This window comes from Corvus moneduloides, chromosome 14 (assembly GCF_009650955.1).
Source record: "Corvus moneduloides isolate bCorMon1 chromosome 14, bCorMon1.pri, whole genome shotgun sequence".
In the NCBI taxonomy this organism is placed as follows: domain Eukaryota; kingdom Metazoa; phylum Chordata; class Aves; order Passeriformes; family Corvidae; genus Corvus; species Corvus moneduloides.
This window is the reverse complement of record NC_045489.1, coordinates 336,217-349,396: the sequence shown is the minus strand read 5'-3', so window position 1 is coordinate 349,396 and position 13,180 is coordinate 336,217. Positions and strand designations below refer to the sequence as shown.

General features: G+C 44.1%; 1 protein-coding gene across 1 annotated transcript in view; it reads right to left on the bottom strand.

The window, feature by feature from the left end:
- Positions 1-13,180, bottom strand: part of ZIC3 (Zic family member 3) — a 63,299-nt gene that overhangs the window by 25,914 nt on the left and 24,205 nt on the right. The window lies entirely within an intron of this gene.

The following is a 13,180-nucleotide window of genomic DNA, read 5'->3' as shown; positions in this document are numbered from 1 at the left end:
ATTACATGGCCTGGCAGTGGTCTATTAGCATATGTATTTTATCTACTGTCACCAATACAACACCATTTAGCTGCAGGGTTTTTTTGGAGCTTATTTTTCTCTCCAGACATTTAAACTGCATAATATTTTTTTACTGTTAAGCAGATACAAGAAAACACCTAGTAACTGAAGACTATACAAGTTAGAGACAACTAAGAGCAGGCCATTAGTGGTTTGTTAACTCTCTAGCAATCCTCCAGGAATCACAAGCAGACTCACGAAATCCTATCAGATTCTGTGTTTGAGTCTCAGGCTGGAGACAAAAAGCTTTGTGAAGACATGTCTACAGACAGCTTTCCCTGCTGGATACACATCCAAGTCACCCCAAGCATGCAAGACACATTTTACTGCTAAGGTCAGCAGGAATTCACATTATTAAAAGGAGCTTCACTAAACGCTGTTTCAGATGGTACAAGAACTTAGTGCTTGAGGTTTGAGACCAGTTGTCTCGGTTTTGCCCAAATAATACACCCTTTGAGGGGGAGTAGGGGCATTTAAGGGCAAAGGATAAGACAAATCTTCATTGCTGGAGAAGATCAGGTGATAACAAATTGCCAGGAGACCACATCTGAGGTGCAGAAGCTGCTTGACAGCTCCTCAACCACGTAATTCATTCCTCTTCTCAGAGCTACACAAGGCAGATCTCACAGCAGAACAGATCTTCAGGGCAATCTGCTTTCAGAGTTCAAGACCACATTGCACTAGGGATGCTTAGAAAAGTGTAAAAGACAACTGGACATATTTACAGCACCATCTTCTGACCGAAGCACCCAATTAAAAAAATCACAGATTACAGGAAAAAAAAATTACAATTAAATTACCATGTGTGATGTGTGTGTATGTGTGTACTCACATATTAACCCCATACATACTCCATTTCTGCAAGTTCTTATTAGTCTAACAGAATTAATAAATGCCTTTTTAGTTGGTTCCTTTTAATTATTTGATTTCTCTGTATGGGTGAGAAGTATTTATAATACCCTTCACTTCACCAACATATCAGGCAGGTTGCACAATCCTGGAGACATGAAACAGATTCTTCCCTCCAGAGGAAAGGACACATTTAAAGTTAATGAATGGTCCATAGTGGAGCACACTCTCTCCTGACTATAAAAAGGAGTGTAGGGAGTTTAACCCTACAAATACCCCACAGGTTTTCCCTCTGCTGTCTGGACATAGACATGTGAGTTTGAGAGCTCTGGCACTGCAGCTGTGACACATTTTCTATAAAGGAACACCTTTATATGCTATAGAGCTTCAGTAGCAAAAACTGCAATGGACAAAACTCCAACTTCCCACACACAGCTGGGATAAAATATTGATGCTGCTCAAGTCAGGAACAAAACTGCGTGCCACTGACTTCAGTGGCGCCTGGATTTCACACTAGTTTTGCAAGGGTTCTCATTTTGGCTGGCAAGACTTCAACCCTTTTTAATTCCCAGAAGCTCAACCACAAATCCCTCTTCTCCTCCCACGCAGCTGCACTGACACTCCCCAAGCTCCTCTATGGCAGCAGCAGAGCAAACCTCCTTGGGAAGACACAGGGCTTTGCTTGCAGGAGATCCCCACCTCCTCCGACCGTCTTTTAGCTCCAGAAAGGCCAGTCTGTAAAAATCTTCAAATTGATTAAGAACAGACACCCCCTGAGCTCAGCCCTTCCCCTCAAGCTCTGTGTATCACTGCCCACAGCACTCACTCCTGGCTTTTCCTGCAACTCAGTCAAGGGAGCACAGTCCTGGCACAAGCAGGACTAACAAGATCTGGAAGCATGGCCCAGAGTCTGGGGAAGAGCAAAGGACACAGCACTGGACTCGGGAATCTGCAGTAGTCCCATGAAGCCACAGCACTGAGGTCTAACTTAGAGCCTGATTCTCCCTCAGTGTTTCTTTTTACAGAAAGCAGACATTAGAAACAGATAAAACAAAACTGCAGTGACAGAAACAAGATACATCAAGCACTCTTTAGCCAAAAAATTAAGAACCCTGCCTTTTGGTGTCCCCAGGTGTCTTCCACATACAGAGCTTATCCCAGCCATCTGGCCATCAAACATGGAGACAAGACAGGAACAGCCTAACAGAAGGATGGATGTCAGAGAGTCACAAAGCAGCCTTTAACAGGGCACATAAAAGGATGAATGCAGCCTCCTGAGAAGGAAATGTCACTGTGATTGGATGGAGAAAGCAATTTAAAAGCTGAGGGAGGTTTTCAAACTAAGAGCTTCCAAATACCAATATCCACCAGCCATGCACAGGATTTGGCACATTCATTTGAGGGTCCTTTGACAAAATCATGTAGTCCCAGCAGTGTGAATGATTGGCATATCAGGGGTCATGGGCACAGCACCAGCAGCAGCCGAGCCTGAGAAAGTGGTGCTACATCTGGTGTAACATGACAGACATTGCACTGGTTATAGCAGAGATCAGCTTCTTCAAGCACCAAACACACTGTTAGCAGGCAGGTCATGGAGGAGCTAAACCCTCATTTTGCAAAGACTTGCCATGTTTTTCATGCACAGACACCCCACTGGCTATGGCAACACTCCCTCTCAGCCAGCCTTCGAGGGATGGGGGACTCTGTGCAGCTCAGTCTGGTAGAAAAATCAGAATTTCTGGGACTTTTTTATTTCTGGCCAATCTCATTACTTTTTACTCTCGGTGCAGTCAAGCCTAGAGAGGTTTCAGTCAGAAGCTGGAGCCATTACCCACTGCATAATCTTACACTGCCACAGGAAAAAGACAGCCCTTGACCCAAGCACTTGTGTCCCTAATATAAGACAGTCACAGAGAGTGTCACAAAAATCTTTCTTGAAGCCCAGAGATTCCTTAGGGACAACAAGAAGATGAAATTATTCTATAGTTAAAATGCAGAGGCAGCACAAGTTGTGATACACAGAACCAACTCTTAACTATTTTGTCCTGACCAGGATAGGGCTCCCAGATCAATCCAGTGTTAAGCAGCATAGTTGCCCTGGGCACTGGCAGGAATTCCTCACCCTGTAACAATACTGTGCCACCCTGGGCTCTACCCCCTCATTGCTCCTATGTTACTTCAAGGGCCATTTGCTGGCATGTCCTTGCTCATCCTGAGCCATAGACAGAAGAAAAAGGAAGCAAATTTTCTACCCTTGGTGAATTTTCTGTCCCTTGAGGGATTTCACAAGGAATCTCATCTGGCAATATTGATGCCTGGTAAGGGTCAGTCAGCTTGGATCACATCATGTACTGTTACTAACCATGTGAAAGATCCCCCCACCACAACTTCTTTAAACAGTTTCTGTTTCACATGTGTTAACACATCTTAAGGCCCCCATCACAGTACAACATTCAGTAGGGAGTTGCTATCACACACAGTAGGACAGCAAAAGTCATTCTGTTTGAGGCAAAAAAAGGCCTGAATTACAAAGCACTTCCAAAGACAGAACATACAGCAGCTCCCGGCATTGACATGGAACAGCAGAGCCCCTTTGGAGTCACAACTCAGCCTGCAGGAGCAAGGGTGACAGTCCCCAGAGCCTTTCCTCAGCAGCACCGTAACCAGCTGCCCATGGTCTCTGCAGTGGCAGAGAGCACAGATGCCTCAGGAACAGCCTAATGCAAAGCATGATCCGTAACAGCCCCACAAGCCCTGGGCTCTGGCTTCCTCACCCGGCCCCATCACCTCTCCTTCTGCACAGGACAACCCACCATCCCTGGGGACCCCTCCATGGAGCAGCCCTCCCTTGCATCCCTGAGGTGCCTCCTACCTTCCCCCTTTGGCAGGACCTTGGAGCAGCTGTGCCACCGAGGAGGTGATTAGGCCCTTCCTGAACCCTTTTCAGGCTGCTGCCATTGATGTGCCCCACAAATGTATTCCACTTCACTTGCCAAAAACATACAGGAGCTACAAAAGAGGAAGATATCTTTCAATAGCTCCTAAAATGACTTTTGCTCCTTTCCCTAAAAAGCTGCAACATAAATTAGGGCAGAGATGGGCTGCTAAGGGAAGCTCCTTTGTCCCTGTTACGTTAGAAGAGAAAAATAATTGTTGGCTTTCCATCAGCCAGCAGGAACAACTGCTGTGGTGCCATGCCAAAAGGATTTGCACCTCTCTGTACTTCTTTGTGGACAGCTATGATCTGCTGTTCTCTGAGTCAGTGTTTCTTTACTATGGCATGTATCAAAAGAGCGTCATTGTTTAGAATATGCTCCTTATTTCACATCGGAAAGGGAAAATGACGGGAACACAGGGGCTCAAAGTTTGGAAGATGAAAAGCCAAACAATAAAGACAGTTGTCTTTGAGCTTACAAGCCCCTGACATGTCACAACTGTAAGCACTGAATTATCTCCTTGGTGTACCTTGTGAACCACTTTCACTTCAAAAATAAAAATAAAGCACCAGGTTTCTTTATGGTCTTGACAAAATCTGCAGTGCCTGGCATTGAGCAGTGTCACATTATTTCCCTTGCAGGTGACCTGGGAGGGGTTTTCAGAAAATTGATTTCTGTTTACTTTCATATGTTTCTTTACAATGGATAAATAAAGTCTGAAGGACCCTCACCTCCCTCAAAATCTCCTTCTGTTCTCACTCACTGCCCTCAAACTACTTTATTTCTCAATAGCATCAGGAACTCTGAACACAGGCTCATCCCTCTATGTTGACTGGTATCACACTCATTTTGTGAATTTTACAAGTTGAAATAAGTGTTAGGAACATCTAGCCCAAATGTATCTTTCCCCCAGCATTTCCCCCAGTTTCCCACTCAACATACGAGGTAGAAGACCATCAGCTCTGACATCTCCTGCCCAGCCACCTGCAGTAACAAGGTGCACAGCTCATACAGGTGCTGCCCCACTGCCTGATGCAAGTAGCTGCTGTCACAGAGAGCTTTGTATCAACCCACAAATTCAACTTTCCAACAGCCTGATCTACCCCACGTACAGTACTAGACACAGCACAACAAACCTCTTGGTTTTCATTGGGAGTGGTAGAGCCAGTAGCTAGAAGATTCCTGCCTTTGCTTCCAAGCAAGAGACATTCCAGATGTGTTTAAGCTTCAGTAAGCACACTCAAATCCACTAACCTAGAAACATCCAAAAATCAGAAACTTTGCAACTTCTAGATTTCACCTGGACCTTAAATATTTTTGCATCCATATGAGTATGCGGTAACAGTGGCCTTCTCTCCACCAGAAGGCTCAGAAAGAGGAGCTCTGAATGCACAGATCACACCCGAGACCATCACAACAGCCTGCGTTTTGCTCCAGTGCAGCACACAGAACCTGTCCAAACCCCATCCTATCCAAATCCAGTATCAACACGATGAGCACATTCTGAGCTTCTGCAGCAGGTTTCTAGAGGAAAACATCCTGCTTTGATATTAGAATTTCCTATGACTATTAAATCACCATGTTTCTCAGCAAGCTGTTCCAACGTTATGCACTTCACTAATGTGAAGAGGGATCTTTTTGACCCTGTGTATTCCTGTCTGGAGGAACTGGTCTGTATTGTGCCTTTCTTTGGAAGATCAAAGAGCCCTTTATTATAAAACACCTGCTCCCACATAAAAAGGTGCAAACCCTGAGCATCTAACAGGGTCTTAATTTGCTCAATTCAGAGGTGCCTCACCTGGTCTGAATCCACTGCAGTGCCCTTCTTAGAGGGCAAACACCAGGGCCAGGCAGTATTGCAGCAGAAGTTAATCCAGTAATCCCATTCCTAATACATAGCCACTGGCTGCTAGACCTTTCCAAGTACTAAAAACACACAAAGACCTCAGTCTTTAGTCAGACCTTTATTTTTATATATGAGCAGAGAGGCAGTGGCATTTGGCAGCAATATACAAGTCCTGGTTCCTGATCTGTTTCCTCAGTCACTGGTATCTCTTCTCCTCTCGCTCCTCCTGGGGATGGAGTCATGGCCATTTGAACCTGCTGCCTGTCCATATTGTCAGTGCACCTTTGGGCAGCATCCTCCCTCAGGGACCAAGCTGCCCACATCCAGGTCTGGGCACTGCTTCCCATCCCACACCACCATGCCCAAATGTTCTCTTGCAGCTGCCAGTTCCCATCCCACTCCAGAGATAAGTTATTAATCAGGCACCACCAGCTCTCCCCACTTTGATTTGCAGGGGCAGCTGCTGCCTCTCATTATGGGTTTACCCTCGGCCTTATCAGCAATGAATGGGGACCTCAGAGGCACAGCCCCAGTTGTTCCCCATGGCCCAGAAGCAGAAGGCAGGAGCTGCAGCGGAGCAGGGCCCCGGCACTGCTGGGTCAGTGGCCCAGGGCTGCCCACGGAGCGTGGCAGGACTCCCCTGGGTGACCGGCTGAAGGAGTTCTGAGAGCCAGAACAAAGCCCAGAGCACTAACTATCTAACTGGTAATTACTTTCTGGTGAAGACTGAAAAATGGGTCATTAAAACCATATTAAACTGTTTTCATTAATACAAAAACCTGATTTACATTTTTTTTTCCCACAGAGCCATTATGTTCCAAACGCACTGCACGGATGATTTGTTTAATCACAACCACATGGAATAGCAATTTTAAGGGCCTGTGACAATCACTTTTTTAACCAGAAAACCTGGCTTGCAATAATTGTCATTTTTTGTTAGCCACCCTTCCCACTGCTGTCATAAACCCGCTCCTTTCCAAACACTCTGCCTTCCTAGTTGCACATAAAAGCAGCACAATCCACTGATACAATTAATAACACTGAATATTTAGGTCAACGTCAGTTCTATTAATTTTATCTCTTAAAGACTCACACATTTTCTAAACAAGTCTAGCCCTTTGGGGGGTTAAACTGTAATTTGCAGCCTGGTTGTGAGTCCCTATCACATAATAGATCAATTAGGTTGAACACTCTAGTATATTAATCTTATTCACACATAGTAAAGGCAAATATGGCTAATTACTGTATTACAATACTGCCTACTTTTTGCAAATATGTATTAAGGAAAAGGGGAGTTTACTACATTGAATTATCAAATAAAATTATCTTGATATTAAACTGACAGTGAAGATGAATGCCTGTATTAATCCATCTCATTTTTCCTAAATCAATATCCATTGGAAAATTTGTTTGTCATTACTAATGTGCTGGATCTGTAGAAGAGGCTCTTTCATATCAAGAATTCAGTATTTCCCTTCAAAGCATGGTTTGCCTGCTATGGCATTCTATGAAACACAGTAGTGAGATTTCTTTTGCCACAACTATCAGCTTTATTTTTGTACTTTCCAGTTATGAACTAATGGTAGGATTTCAATGACTCCAGAGAAATGCAGGTAGTGATCCAAACCTAATTTCTGTGCCTCTCCCTGCAAACTCTCATGGCCAGAGGGTTTGTCTCTATGATGAAATTAATTGAATTCAGTTTTTAAACCACCAAGTTAATCAAGATTGGCACAACAGTTAACTGGCCAGTGGAAACAAGGAAAAGTCATGGTCAGCATTAAGTTTACCCGAGGCAAGCTGAGGTGAGCCTGAGCAGGATTTGTCCTTGTCTGCTTCCACTAATTAGCAGGTACCAGTTAATTCATCCACAGGCTCATAACAAAATGGGACAAAAAAAGTACTGTAAGAAGTCACCTAGTCTGCCTCGAGGCACCATGAAAAATGAGTTTAGATGTGACCAAATATCCTAGCAGAAACTTAATTCTGTCCCTTGTTCTGCCACTGATCCGCTGTGTGACCAAGTCACTTCCTCTCTTCCCCCACTGTGGTGATTTCCCTGGCCCCCATCTCATTTAGCTCCCACTCAAAGGCAGGAATTCCCCCTCCCGCCCACGTGGCACCCGGCACAGTGGGGCTCGATGGAGCTGGTGCTCTAGGCATTACTGCAGTCAGATGATACACACTATTAGGAGCGAAGACAGGGCACAAATTAAGAGGATGGCTGTGCTTAGTGCTTTCTTAATGTTTTGCACATTTGAATTTTCCAGCAATAGCTCACAAGCTGTGAATTTGCTAAAGTGGAAACCAGGCCAATAAAAATAAAGACAGAAATCTAAATGCTTGGGCTGCTGCAACAGAAGTCTTGTATGAAACACCTGACAAAAACATAGAGATTAATTTGCCCACATAACAGGCAATAAGTTCAACAAAAACATGTTGCTTTGAAAAAAAAAAAAAGAGGAAAAAGACTTCTACACTGCTGCAGCATATGGAATATCTTGGATCTTAGGATCATTCCACAGGACACAGGTGAAAAATAGGTTCCTCAGCTTTTTTAAGAGCGCACAAAATGTGTTTATGCTAAGCACCTACTCATCCCAGAAGCCAATTGCTCCAAGGCAGTCCCTCACCACATGAAACATATTGGCATGTGATTATTCATACAGTTCCACACATATGCACACTCCCACATACAGGAAAGAGGCTGAGCTGTGGAGGACACAGGAGCCAAAATGCTGATTTCCTGTCTTGGGCTGACATCATTGGTGTACTATTCACTATTGGAAACCTCCTTGCTTAGAAGCATTTCCCAGACTTCTTGCATCTCTTCTCTGCAAAATTTGGGAAGATAAACTATTCTCAGGTGATCCACAAAATAAAACATTCCATAATTGACTCTGCTAAGAGCTTATACAGCTGCATGAATGACAAATTTTTATTTCTGCCTTGAAAAGTATTATTACATAGTCTGAGACTACTCTTAGTCTTTTCCATGCCTAGGACTGTTCCCAGCTAGAGCTGCTTCTCACATGTTGCTGTTCCATAAGCAAATCTCATTTCTTAAGTGGGTCATCAATACTTTGGGTTCCCCTTCTCACTTCATGGGCCTCTAATTTCAAATCCTCTCTAGAATTTTTTAACTGCCAAGTTGAAGGAATGCATAGCCAGAAACATCCAGATGTTTGTTATAAAGGATCCAGAATGCAAGTAACAATGGAGAAAAATTTCCTATTTGCTTACAACAGAATCAAATTATCTCTGTGCTCCATTTACCAAAATCAATTATTGAATTAAATCTGTTCCTGTTGTTTAATAGGGCAATCTCAAAGAAAATCACTCTTTCCGTTCTAGAAAATCTGTGCAAAGGATCACATTTCTATCCTTGGTTGGACCAAACTGTACTAATCAATAGTTTCATTGCATCATATGGAGCCAACACTTGGATTAATTATTTTGACAAAAGCATGATCAGCAATAGGATTATTAACTTCATAGCGCCAGAAGTTCCCAAGGAACCAGACTCAAGCCATTCAAAAGAACAACACTTTAAGGATGCCTGGAGTGAGGAAGAATTCTCCAAGAGAATCTCAAACATGAAAGTGATGGATCTCCCATTTCTACCAGCAGCTGCAATCTGGAGTGCATAGTCAGTGCTCAGCAAGGAAGAGGACATGGAAGAAATGGCTGGAGGAGCTGGAGCTGACTTATTTCCACCAGTGTCCAGCATGAAGGGAGCAATCAGGTCTGCCAGAACTATGATTTCAGACAATACCTGCTCTCTTCAAAGTACAACAGTGTTTGAGGAACACCAAGGCGTTCCAGAGCCACAGCCACTGGGATAAGGCTTGCTCATAGCACAATTAAAGAACCACTAGGCTTGCAGGCTTTTGCCTTGGCTATATTAATTTATGTGTACTTCACCCATTTTCCTTCGCTATTTTCAAACAAGGGGTTTTAAAGATTTGCCTTTGTTCTGTGCTGCATTTTATTTTAAAAGATGCACCAACTATCAACAAAGCGTAATTTTTAAGACTCCAAAGAATCCAGGCATATCAATAATCCAGAAAACAAAAGACAACTCATACAGAATAAAGAGGAGACAAATTTGGAGGTGTGAAGCATTCTACAGCAGAAAAATTAACACTCAAAAAGGAAAGTGTAACTAACATAAGGGTTCACAAAGAACTGTAAGAGTTAATACTCTCTCCCTCCATTAAGCACATCAAGAGTGTTCTTTTCCTAATGAGTTAACCTCTTATTATTCAAGTTTAATGGGGACATATATTTGTTTAACCCTATAGCCTCAGGAGTCAGAATTTCCTGGTGTTAATTATATGGCATATATTCGGACTCTTTGCTAGCAATGTGAAATGACAATTCCTGCCAAACCTGGAAACCAAAACCAGAAATTTCCAGCAAATCTCAGTCTGCTTGACAGGTGAAATATACCTGAAGGTTGTAATTCCCCATGGTTCCTGTAGTCCAATTCCTGCAGGGCAGTGGACAACAAGCTTAGGACACATCTTTCTCCCTAAAGCCGGCTTAGACTTGTGTAAATTGAACAAGCACCAGAAAGCTTCCCAGAGAGCAGGGCAGCATTACCTTCCCTTTGCCAGGAAGGGGAAGTGATCCAGACAGATCACACACCAGTGTAGAAATTCCACCTGGGAGTTTCCATTTTAACTCAAATGTGTATGGAAGTGACTGTGTGTGCACAGGACACTCTGCTCTGCTGTAACAACCCTACTGGAGCTTGAATTTGTATTGCTGTCTTGGTCTTTTTCTTTCAAGAGAATTTAGTAGGAAGAAGAGCAGAACCCATCCTGTAACAAGATCTCCAGCAGCACCAGAGTGCTCCTTTAAGCACTCGACAGTGAATGGATATATGATCCCAAGGGACACGAGGAAGGGTGTGCACATGGGACATGCACACACACCACATCAGAAAGTGCTAGCTGTGGAAGGGAACACGTTTAGCCCCTCAGAAACTTCCTCCCTGATCTTTTGCACATAAAAGCAGACATTTCTAAACACAAATATCTTCAGAGCCAAGGTTCATTTATCTATTTAATGATCATGCAGACACAGAAGAGCACAAAGCCCATGGCAGTAGCATGACATGTATGAATTTACAGGATAGAAACATAAACTGTAGTAGTTCCCCCAAAAGCCATCTCAAAAACAGCCTCTTTGACCATTTATTGTTATCCCAACAGGGAAACATTAAGTCACAATTTCAGGGTGGAAGCAGACACCCAATAAATATCCTATTTTTTGATTGTTTAGTTCATGATGCAAATCACAGTTTGTTTAAACAAAATACAGTTGTCTTTGGTGTCACTGATTCAGCATCTCCCCTCCACCTTAATTCTCTGCTAGATCTGGGCGCTCAAAAAGAAGGAGGCTATTTGCAGCAGCACAGTGGTTAACAGGAGGCTGAATTTCCACTTCACAATATGATATCCTGAAATGACAGCAAAGAAGAATGAGTTGCTACTAGAACAGGAGATCAAGTCCAAGTGCCATCAGTACACGAAACAAAGCCTGATCTCTTCTGGATCAGGAAAGAAGCTGTACTTAACTCCCTGGAAGTTAAACACCATCCTGTGTCTTCCTTTGCTATTTTAGGCTGCAGACAGAATCAACCAGATGACATTTAGCATCAAACTTCATTTCTCTTCCAATAGATGGAAGGTACACACACAAGTTCTTATTAATCAAATCATGGAGATGTTCCTAGGCCTGGAAAGGGAAGACTCCTCCAGAGTCCCACCAGCAAAGCAGAGCAGCAAGTCCAGTGAGCACCTCCTTGGGACAGTCACAAGAAGTCAGTGCATTTCCACCCACTTACAGATCAGCTGAGCCTACCATCACCCTACTACTTTCATCCTGCTTATTGCAATGAATAAATATATCAATAATTAACAGCAAGTTAAGATGATTTGCACTTCTGTAGGGCCCTTCCTCTGAGGAGCTCGTTAACAACACAAGGCCTTGCAGAGCCATTGTTGTCCCATTTCACAGACAGGGTACTCCATCACATCCAGCAGTGGAGTGCCTCCTCCAAGGGTCCTGGAACAACCCACCAGCAAGAGAGACCAATGCTGAACACCCAGGCTGTACCCATCAGGTTGCACTTCACTTGGGGAAAAAAAATACCAAGAGCAGGCGGTTCCTTCCCAGCCACCTTAAGAGCAGCGATTGCCTTCAAAGCTCTCCTCCTGTGAAATATGCAGGTTCCTGTTTGCTGTGTAACACTGAAAAGACAAGATTTTTGGGGTGGCAGGCAAAGCCAAGCAAAAGGGGAAAGTCATTATTTGTAAATAACCATATAGCCATGCATGGCTTGTGAACCATGGTTAATTCAATACCCACACGTGTTCATTAGAGCTATTCATGCGCCCACTGCAATCAGCTTGTTTACACACTTATCAATGACAACTTTAAGATTATTACTTTAATTAAGAAAACCCCTTCATTCATTGGGATTATATCACCAAAACTCCTTTTCCACAGGGGGAAAACTAGTATTTACAGGAAGACAAGGAGCTGAGCTAGTCACTACAACTGCCAGTTGCTACATGGAGCTCATTCTTCAAGGATAAGGAGGCACAGGGAACCAACACCAGGTACTACAACCATAAGCAGCAGTACACAGGAGTATAATGAACCAACTCGCAGTTCTATGACCTGCAGTGAAGAGGCTTCACAGCAAATCCAGTGGGACTCACTCACTTCTGAAGGAATATCCTGTCAGGAGCAGGCCCACAGCATCTTTATACCCAGCCCTGGTGCTCCTGATATTTCCCAGGTGCCCTACCAGCAGCCTGTCACAGACATGCTAAACCTCAGAGCCTTTGGGACCTCAGTGGCTGAGAGTCCCACAGTCCTCCCATATTCCCCACATCTCACGGAGGGGATTTGTCCCAGACCCCATCATCAGGTGTGTCACAACAGGGCCACTCTCCCAGCCCAGCAGGGCAAGACCAAGTCCAGACCCCACAAGCTACAGAAACATCTTGCTCCCACCAGCCCCACAGAGGTTTGTACTGGGGCACCAGGTGCTCCAGGTCTGTTACAGATGCTCCAGGGAAGTGCCCTCCAGCAGAGCCAGCCGCAGCAGGGCTGTGAGGAAGCCAACTGGGAGCCATCAGTGCCCAGCACTGACTGGTCCTGCTCGCTCCAGCCCCACACAAACACCTCAGCATCCACCACCTGCTGACCTGCCACCAGATGAAAGTTCAATATAAGTTGACCTGATTTTATCACAGGAATAAAATCATTCCTTACAGATCTTGTTAAGACTCCAAGTTCACAACAAACCTGCCTCCAAGTCAAAATTATCATCCGATTATCTCCAGTCCAGCTAGAGCAAGACTCGGCTGCAAATGAGCAACTGATTAACAACTGGTTAACTCCACCAGCACTTCCTAACATCCTCAAGTTCTGCCCGTGGCAAGCCATGTGACATTATTTCCCAGGAGGG